This window comes from Crassostrea angulata, chromosome 10 (genome assembly GCF_025612915.1).
Source record: "Crassostrea angulata isolate pt1a10 chromosome 10, ASM2561291v2, whole genome shotgun sequence".
Classification (NCBI taxonomy): Eukaryota; Metazoa; Mollusca; class Bivalvia; order Ostreida; family Ostreidae; genus Magallana; species Magallana angulata.
This window is the reverse complement of record NC_069120.1, coordinates 47,242,765-47,253,721: the sequence shown is the minus strand read 5'-3', so window position 1 is coordinate 47,253,721 and position 10,957 is coordinate 47,242,765.

The following is a 10,957-nucleotide window of genomic DNA, read 5'->3' as shown; positions in this document are numbered from 1 at the left end:
ATTCAATTAATTCGAGAAAGATGTCATTAGACGCAGAATTCTAAGCGCAACTTAGATATTATGTTTAAAAATTAGTCTGAGGTAATTTAAACACGATTTTATTAAATTTAAAATTTTCAAAAAATTTAAAAACCATCCAATCAATTCAGTAGACGCAGAATTCTAAGCACGACTTAGATATCATGTTTTAAAATTAGTCTGAGGTCATTTTAACGCGATTTAAATGAGTTTAAAATTTTTTAAAAATTTAAAATTCATTCGATCAATTCGAAAAAAATGTCATCAGACGCAGAATTGTAAGCACAACCTGGATATCATGTTTTAAAAATAGTCTGAGATCATTTTATTACGATTTAATTAAATTTTAAATTTAAAAAAAATTAAATTTCATCTTATTTATTCGAGAAAGACTTCATTGGACACAAAATTGTAAGCGCAACTTAGATATTAAGTTTTAAAATTAGTCTGAGGTCATTTTATTACGATTTAATTAAATTTAAAATTTTCACAAAAATTAAATTTCATCCCACATTTTGAAAACGATTTTATTAGACGCAGAATTAAAGTGCAACTTAGATAATATGTTTTAAAATTAGTCTGAGGTTATTTTTACACATCCATTGAGTTTTAAAATTTAACTTCCGTACTCGGAATTTCTGGACAATGGTTTTCCTCGTAAGGCTAGATGTTCATGTCATCTATCATTTATGAAAATATCAGCTTCTTATCTTTGCTTGTTTTTGAGGAAATGCGTGGACAAGGAGAATTCGTAAAAAACGTGTCCTATATTTTGACCCCAGCTAGCTTCCGTACTCGAAGTTTCCGGACAATAATTTTCCTCGTGAGGCTAGATGTTTATGTCATCTATCATTCCTGAAAATTTCAGCTTCCTATCTTTGCTCGTTTTTGAGGAAATGTGTGGACAAGGAGTATTCGTCAAAAATGTGTCCTATATTTTGACCCCAGCTAGCTTCCGTACTCGGAATTTCCGGACAATGATTTTCCTCGTGAGGCTAGATGTTCATGTTATCTATCATTCCTGAAAATTTCAGCTTCCTATCTTTGCTCGCTTTTGAGAAAATGTGTGGACAAGAACTTTTTAAAAAATGACAAAATGGCGGATAAGTCCGAACCGGAAGTGATTTTTACAAAATAAAAAAAAGCGTATCAAGTTTAGATGATAATAGATCGATGCTGAAAATTTGACAAAAATCGGACCACCCATCTCCGAGAAATCTTCTGCACAAAAATTGTAAAGAAAAAAAAAAGAATTAAAAAAAAGTGAAAAAGAAACATTACAATAATAGAAGGGTCTTCCGCTGAAGACCCTAAAAATAATTCAATCTTGTTTTCTATGGAAGCTCCAGTTTTGAAGAGATACACTTCTCGTAAAACAGATAAAAGCATGTTTGTGATTGGTTGGGGTGTATTTAGATCGTATGCAAATGTAGAGATCGCGTGAAGGCGACCAGTGGAAACTGTTAGACCCTGGCAAGTACAAGGAGAAAGGGGGTGGTTTTATTCAGACTGTCCAAAATTTGTACGTTTTATAAGCTTTCCACCTTCTTGATCTCCTTTAGTCCAATCGTTGTTTCACAAGCAGTTTATTAAAAAGCACTATCAGGGCCTTCACTGCAGACACAGGATCGCCAAATATGACAAATTGTTGATAATATGTTTATATATTTTCAATTAGGATTTTACTGTGCCTGAATTATTTAACCTCATTTAGGACTAAAGGTTTTGGAATGCAGGCTTTGAGTCTCTTGCCCGAGCATGACACATCGCTTACGTACAATTTTAAAGGGTCTTTTATAAAACTATACATGAGTTCATCGTTTAAAAGGTTACAAAGGTTATAAAAAGTATGCGATACATGACTCAGTGTAGAGTACCTACGTACGGAAGCCCTGGGAGGACATTGGCTTACTTCTTAATTGTTATGAGCCCAGGAAGAACATATTGACTTACTTCTTAATCAGTGTTAATTTTTATTTATTTGTTACTTTTTAGGTACAGTAGACGAATTTTTAAATTTAAACATATTTTATTGAATAAATTCAATGGGATTGGAGGCATAGCCTATGTATAATACCCTCTTCTTGTATAATACGTCATGTTACATAAATTTGTATAATAAGATAGGATGCTATACTTATATAACTATAATCATGTATTCGAATAATAACATATTACGTATATTATTTGTGAATTACAGAACTATAATAATATATGATGATATACTTTATAATATAGTAATACAGTAGACAAATTACGTGGTTAGAATTATGCTGCATTTACCAATAACAGTCTAGATGTTATTGTCAAATTTTATCTTAATTGTATGCATCATGTAAAATTTGTTTCAAGAGTTTTACGAGTTGATAGGGGAACAGAAAATAAAAGTGTTAGTTGCTTGAAACCTCTTCTTCAATTCTATTCAAATGATTCTATGGCTGCAATGTGTTAAACGTTTTATGTATGGAAAAAGCACGTTCGACCAAAGAATAGAAGCGTGGTGAGGAGTTCTTAAGAAGCTTGGATTTATTTGTGGATTAATTTATTCATAGATATCGGGGATATTGGAATGTTCGACTTAGACAATCCTATTGTGAAAGAGTGTCTGCAATTTTCTTCATGGACGTCATGTAAACTGATTTTGGATAGAATAGCGAATGACATGAATTATCATGGAATTCGGCCACAGAGACGATATGCTGAACTGCCTACTGGAAAACCAAGCAGATGTCTTGTATTTTGGGCTTAAACTGACAGACGGGCCAGACTTTAAAACACTTTAAACAATGCTGAAGATATTAACGTTTGTTTTAATTTGTATGGAAAGAAGAAATATGTAGCAAAGAGAGTTCGAAGAACCTGTGAACTTAACAAAAACCTGTGTTCAAATCCCAGTTCATCCCTATGAAGCTTTGGAATTATTCATTGAACTCAACGACGTTCTCAAAGACTACTTTAATTTTTGATTGATTTTAAATTCGATATGACCATAAATATTCACTATTAAACATAATTAGAGAAAAATCCTTAAGGGTGTAATTTACTCAGGGTTTGAGTTCTCAAATTCCGATTGTTAAAAAGTTCAATGTAATGAGTAAAATTTGTTCTAAACACAAAATGTGTTTATGAAATGAATTATTATTGACAAAACATTCAATAGTTTTACGTTATTATGGAATTATGCTCAAACCAAAATTGACTTTTAGCCAAACAGAGGAAATTCGGACTAAATTTTGCAGATTTTGTATTCTGCTAAAAGTTTTTTGGCAGTAGTCTAATATTAAAAGTTAGGATTTGATATTTAAGTCTACGTAATTTTGCATGTTTTCCGTTGGTTTTACCTCACTTATTCATTAAAATAAACTTATGGCACAAATAATAAAAATATTGAAAAATGCTTAAAAACGACCAAAGACATCAAATCTTCAAATGTTGATCATTGACCTCATATAAATTTTATGCCAACAGAAAAAGGTCAATATAAGTAGTTCAATATCATAAATGTTTTTGTATTATCGTCATTCAACTTTTTGTAAAATTGAATCAAAAATGGGTAGGGATTTGAAAACTGATAGAGGAAATTCGAACTGAATTTTTTTTTTAAATTGATGCTCAAATCTTAATGTTGTGTACTTTTTTTGTGCCACTTCCATTCATAAACTGTATCTTATTTTTTAAAGTGTTTAATTATTAGTAATATTTTTATAATTAAGAAAATCTCAATCGTAGTGTAAAATTTTATGGGATTTTTCTTGATTTTTCAATAAATATTCAATGGCCATTAACTCAAAAAGTAGGTCATTGAACTACTTTTCTGAAAGTGAAAAATAACAATGCAAGCAAAGGTCTATAACACACAATATATGTTTTTTCATTATCATTAGCGGATTTTTTTTTCGTTCTGAGTAAACGTCATCCTTAAACAATAGATAATGTTTTATATATAGTAGATTTGTATAATAGAATATTCTGGACTATTCTAAAGTGGTCAGTTATTCATTCTAGAAAATTCTTGAGTGTCCAGGTAATTCATGTAATTTCTTATACATATAATTTCTAGAATTTGCTAGATTAATATTTTTTTGTAAACACACACACACACACACACACACACACACACACACACACACACACACACACACACATATATATATATATATATATATATATATATATATATATATATATATATATATATATATATATATATATATATATATAAATTAAGTTTAAAGTTTACTCTTTGTGATTGATCTCTGGTGGAATCTATGGTTATTTTGATCCATAACAATATTTCACCGAGAATTAATGTGACGTACAGTACCATCAACGCGGATCCCGTGTTTGACCACGCTCCCCCCGCGGTTATTTAATCCTTTCCGCGTTACACCATCGCGGTTAATTCATCGCGGTCCTCGCTGCAGCCATGTTTAAACCACGGCGGTGTGACCTACCGTTGAACAAGGTGATCGGAGATTTTTACCTGTATGCTATTAGACAATAAGACGGCCACCTAACACTGAGAGTCATTCTATACTGGCCATGTCTGATGTATTGTTTTCATTTCACATATTAAAATGATAACGTATTTTTAATGCACGTTTTCAAAACTCCTTATCGATTATTTTAGAGATGTTTTAATTAAAGAATCATCTGCACCGTAATAATTTTCATGTAACTGTTGATATACCCATTATTTCAGAAATATTTAATCATTTTTATAATGTAATCTACATGACGGAGAGGGTTAGAACTATAAAATATTATTTTCGATTTTTTAATGATTTTAAACATTTCCGACTACAAAAATGTTTTAATCCATACCAGTTTGTAGCTCGTTTTACGGCACTCTCTCGATGCTCAAGACAATTAATCTAGTCCGTAAATGTGCTGATAATAATGGCAAAGATACTATTTTTTTCTACAATGATATTTTTACGGCAAAATAACTCCCGGTCTTTCTCCTTTTCGACACCAATGGTCTCGTAACTTGAAAACCTTCTTAGAATCGTAGGAACAACCTTCAGTTATTCCTCTGTTTTTTTCTTCAAGTCATTAACTAAATCGCACGAGCTTGTGATCTTAAGAATAAGCTGATTGAAGACCAACACTCATTTTACATAAAATATTGGTCACCATCGTTTGCTTTCTGTCTACAATTTTAAAACCAACATATCTCTGTCATATATATGGCCAGAAATTAGTCCTGACTTTTACCCGTTTCTATATGTAACCAGTAACCTTTGTGACATTTGTTACAATGCTTGATTATGAATGATTTATAAACTTTGATGTACTTATGACAGGTTACAGTCACTATGGGTACTAGTAACATTGGTTTAGAGCTAAAATACTGTTATGCTACATTGTACCATCTTTTGTGATGGAAAGGTGCATCAGAGAGAGGGGGAGAATTTGTTAAAAAGTGAGAACACTGCGTAAGGTACACGATGCGCCTTATATGTTAGTTTTTAAGCGGTAAGCATACAGACGCTTAATGTCATGTAACCAAAACTATTACGCATCCGCATACTCATTACCACCTTTAATGAATCAAAGTATTGAGAGTACTGAAACCTGGTTCAGTTTTATATGTGCCAATATTTTAACAATAATCACAAATTATCTCTATTTTAAACTAATAAAGCGATTGTACATTTTAATGAAACAAGCATTTCACTGAGATTCGTTCCAGAGTTGAACAATTAAACGACATTATTTATGACAATATTACAATCAACTCACTTACTTGATTCGCAGTAATTTGAAAGCAAAAAATTCGAGAAAAGGAGTATTAGGTCTCTATGCATTAGAATTAGGTTCATTATAAGAATATCGTTTTGTGACAAAAATTTACATATCTGATGATACATACTTCAGTGTACATATTAATGAGAAAATCCGAAATACGTATACTTTTTTTAACTAATAATAGATTTTTTTTTTATACTTGCGGTATGATTGAATTCCCGCTATCTGTTATGTAAATCCAACTTGAAAGCTGATTTAATTAATATTGAATGTATTCTTATGCTCAAAACATTTGAATTCAAACCCTTGTTTTGATATGAAGATCATAACAATTAGTAGACATTAAAGAAATGAATAATTTAATTTGTAATTATTTCAAATCGTTTAATAGTGTCTAAGAGAGATAAAAGATAAAACACATTGTAGTGTCTAAGAGAGATAAAAAATAAAACACATTGACATTCAAGAAAGTGAGGATTTTGACCCGTCTCATACTAAAATGTAGATTTATTTTAGGTTGTGTTACATTAAAAGTAAAATCAATGATTTCTAAACTTAACTGTATTATACATTTAAAAATGTACCAACTACTAAAGAACATTTTTCAAAGAAAAGACGCTTTTTGGGACATACAGGTTAATAACACCGACTTTGAATCAGAAATCTACTTCACTAAATCTCGACAACTAAATAATTGCTGGACAATAGATGTTTGAACTTATCTTTACAGCTTTATGTGCATGTGAATGTTATTTTTCTGTCATGTTATAACTATCTCTCTGTTATCGAAAAATAACAATGCCTGTCCTAAGGAATAGTTTAAGACCTGAAGAGTGTAGTTGGGCAAATTGTGTTGGAACCTGGACGTTAAAACTTTAAGAGTTTTTTTTATGGGAGGGGGCCTTTCTGGAACCCAGCACAATAGCACAATAGCACAATAGAGGTTTGGAATGTGTGATGTTGGTCTAACTATGTTGGATTTCCGCACGTCGACAAAGATTTTGTAAACAAAATTACAACGATCCGTCCGTGCCGGAACTTCCGCACGTTATCACGTTGTTGTCTCAGAAATTCGAAAGTAACATTTGAATACCATGTCCATTATTACAAACTAAATACAACTTGTTGAACTTTTGTGTTGTTTTAAGTTTTGTTTAGCATTTACGTGAGCGAGTGTAACGAACTGGGCTTTCCCCTGTATTCACCATATGAATTCTAAGAACCTTTAATATACAATTTACAATACAAATACGAGAGAGTTCGAGAATGTTGGATAGAGTTTAAGTAACAAGAGGCCCACGGAAGAATATTTTTAAAGATTTACTCTATATATTCATATGTAAATATGCAACCCCCATTGTGGCCTCACCCTAGCCCAGGGGTTCATAGTTTTCACAAAAACTTTGAATCTACATTACCTGGGGATGCTATCACACAAGTCTCAGCTTTCCTGGCCAAATGGTTCTTGAGAAGAAGATTTACAAGATTTACTCTATATTCCTACATAGATATTCAACCCCCCATTGTGGCTCCACCCTACCATCAGGAGTAATGATTTTCACAACCTTGCATCTACACTTCCTGAGGATGCTTCTATTCAAGTTTCAGCTTTCCTTGCCTAATGGTTCTTGAGAAAAAGATTTTTCAAGATTTACTCTAAATATTCTTATGTAAACATCTGACCCCCATTAAGGCCCCACCCTTCCCCCGAGGGTCATGATTTTCACAATCTTGAATTAACGCCAACTAAGAATGCTTCCACATAAGTTTCAACTTTCCTTGCCATATAGAGATTTTTAAAGATTTACTATATATATTCCTATGTAAAAAGTTGACCCCATTGTGGCCCCACCCTACCCCCGAGGGTCATGATTTTCACAACTTTGAATCTAGACTACCTGATGATGCTTTCACAAAAGTTTCAGCTTTCCTGGCCTAATGGTTCGTTAGAAGAAGATTTCTGAAGATTTCTTGAATTTTTTTTTATAATTCCTAATTATCTCTCTTTGCAAAAGAGCGTGGTCTTTGAATCCCCAAAGTCTAAGGGTGCTTTGTGTCAAGTTTGGTTGAAATTGGCCCAGTGGTTCTGGAGTAGATGTTGAAAATGTGAAACGTTTACAGACAGACAGACAGACAAACAGGCAGGCAGACAAACTGACGGACAGACAGAAAAACAGATAGACGGACGATAGACAAAATGTGATCAGAATACCTCACTTGAGCTTTCAGCTCAGGTGAGCTAAAAAGCCGAGGTGCTTCCTTCTGGGCTAACTACTTAAACGTCTAAAACTTCAAGCTTGAACTTAAAAGAAATGTATGATATAGCCCTTTTATTGTAGTGGTTTTTTTTCACTTGCAAAAAAGTAGGTCGATGACCTAAATTTTGAGTTAAAGGCCAATGAATATTATTTTGAAAAATACTATATACTATATTTGAAAATATTATAAATAATTTAACTCTTTAAAAAAGAAATACAGTTCATAAATGGCAGTGTTGTTAAATTGATACATAGCATTAATTTTTTAATAACATTTTATAAAAATATTCCATTTTGAATTTTCTCTATCAGTTTTCAAATTCATACCAGTCTTTGATTCAATGTAACAAAAAACTGAATGATGATAACACTAAAACATTTATAGTATTGAACTACTTATTTTGATCTTATTTTGCTGGCATAAAATCTATATATGGCTGATGATCAAAACTTTGAGATATGGTGTTTTTTTTATGGTTTTTCAACATTTTTCTGTACTTTTGTATTGCGAGTCATACGACTATCTAAATGAAAGAAAATGAGATAAAACCCAAACAAAATATGCAAAGGTATATTAAACTAGAAACGATCTCGTTGCGAGCAACGAGGAGGTCTTCCGTCCGATTTTTAGAAGAGGAGATGATCTTGCCTTTTATCTTCATCAACGAAACATATCAGGAAATGCAGATGTGATCTAAAAGAGCGATGGATGAAGGATTTATACACCCCGTTGGATCCCTTATTTAAAGGACCAGCCCTATTTTATTTCATATTGAATAAGAAGTCTTTTGACCTAATAACAGGTCTAATGACCTGTAATAAAAAGAAACCGAAGAAAAAAAAGAGGGTCTGCCTTTGTAAACTGAAGACCCTAATAACAATAAGAATAGAAGGGCCTTCCGCTGAAGACGGAAGACCCTAATAATAAAAGACTGTTTTTGTCTAAGTCTTAATTGAAGAGTGTTTTTCAACTTGTATTACAATCCAACAACCCTTTTATGTTGAATATTTTAGTTAGAAAATTAAATAAAAAGGAGAGAAAGAAATAGAGAGAAAAAACAAATCTTAGGTTCGGCGAGATTAGAACACACAGCCTTTGCAGGTGTCTCAAAACATGGCTGACGCGAAATGATTCCCGAATTTGTCTTTGAATTTGGGGCGTTTCCGCCCGGCAGAGGAGCTGAGTTTTTGTATGAGATGAAAAAAACGTGTAAGATGTCTGGCTATTCAGGTTTGGTAACAGTGCGAGGTCATTTGAAATATTGATGCGTGTTTGTGTCTGGAGGGGGGTGAAAAGACCCGAGCTTGATTTTCGTCTTAAATAAATCGAAAATAGAATGTTGAGGTGTGGATCTCGGATTCGGTTAACAACAATTAGGGGAAGTCCTAAAACAATGACTGATGCATTTTACCCATGTATTTCAGTGTTGAGAATGCTTTCTCGTGTCGTTTACTATTATGTTTGACTGTTTTATTTCAGGAGGATTGATAAAATCTTTATAAATGTAGAAATAACGAAATCAGTAACATGTAAATTTATTTGGTAAAAATTTGATGACAGTAATTTCCACAGTTCTAACATTCATAAGTAGTTCACACACTATCGTAGATACAGACTAAACAGAAACCAAGAAATATACATGCAACCGAAATAATACGCAGCTGCTTACATCCCTTGTACTGTGTAAATTTTAAGTCTCCGTACAGGCTATACTCGCCGTTTGATCTCAGGAATTTCTTCTTAATTGTTCAATCCGCTGCATATTTGGCAGACAATAAGAATGGGGTCCCAGTTACATTTATACAAAATTTCATTAGGATTGAGTAAGGGGCTCGGGAGTTAGAATTTTTTCTACAGTACATGTCAAGCACGCCAATCGAAACTCGAATGCCCAAAAATTCATATCTCTCTTAAAAATGAACGAATAGGTCTGGTCATTAGTACAGTAATCTGGACTTGAACTAGGTTGAAAATTAAGGTTCAAGATGACAGATCCAGTAAAATCAGGCCAGAAAAACTAAATGATTTTGTGAATAGGAAAGGGGGGGGGGGGGGGGTCGGTGGGTGTAATGTGTAAATTTCATTTCCACGTATAGGCATTAAGCGCCGTTTAATTTCAGGAATTTTGTCTTAATTGTTTAATCCGCTGCATATTTCACAGACAAAAAGAATGGGGTCCGAGGTTCATTTTCACGAATTTTCATTAGGATTGAGTGAAGGGCTTGGGAGTTAGAATTTTAAAAGTACATGTCAAACACGACAATTGAAACTCAAATGCCAAAAACTTCATAGCTCTGTTATTAATGAACGAATGGGTCTGGTAATTAGTACAGTAATCTAGAATGGTATTTAGTTGAAATTAAAGGCCCAAGATCAAAGATAAAGTAAAATCGGGCCCTAAAAACTAAACGATTTTATGAATTGGGAGGGGGAGGGGGGGGGTCGGTCGGGGACTTCTATATTAAACGTAGAATATTAAATTCTAAATATCACATATTACACAATTTCTAAATAAAATACATATGTTAGAACAATGTATAAGCGTTGTTTGAAAGATGTAACTGTTGATTTTTTTTTACATCTATATATTCTTAGGCTCAAACACTCATAAACGGGTGGTCAGTTTTTAAACCTTGTTGCAGTCACCCGTTCGTTTGTATAGTTACGTGTATAAACTTCGGAGGTTTTTCATAATCCCGACAGGCAACAGATTTGTATCAGTATATAGACATGCACAAAAAAAGGAAAAAGTACACCATCTTTAATAAAAATGACTTTTTAGCGTTGACTTCCAATCAGTAAGAAGACAATCATTAAACAATGAATTTCAAATTATTTGAATCCATAGACATTATCCCGTAACTTGATACAAAATATGTATAATTTTTGGACGCTAATGTACATTTAGCTTCTATCCAATTTACTGCAT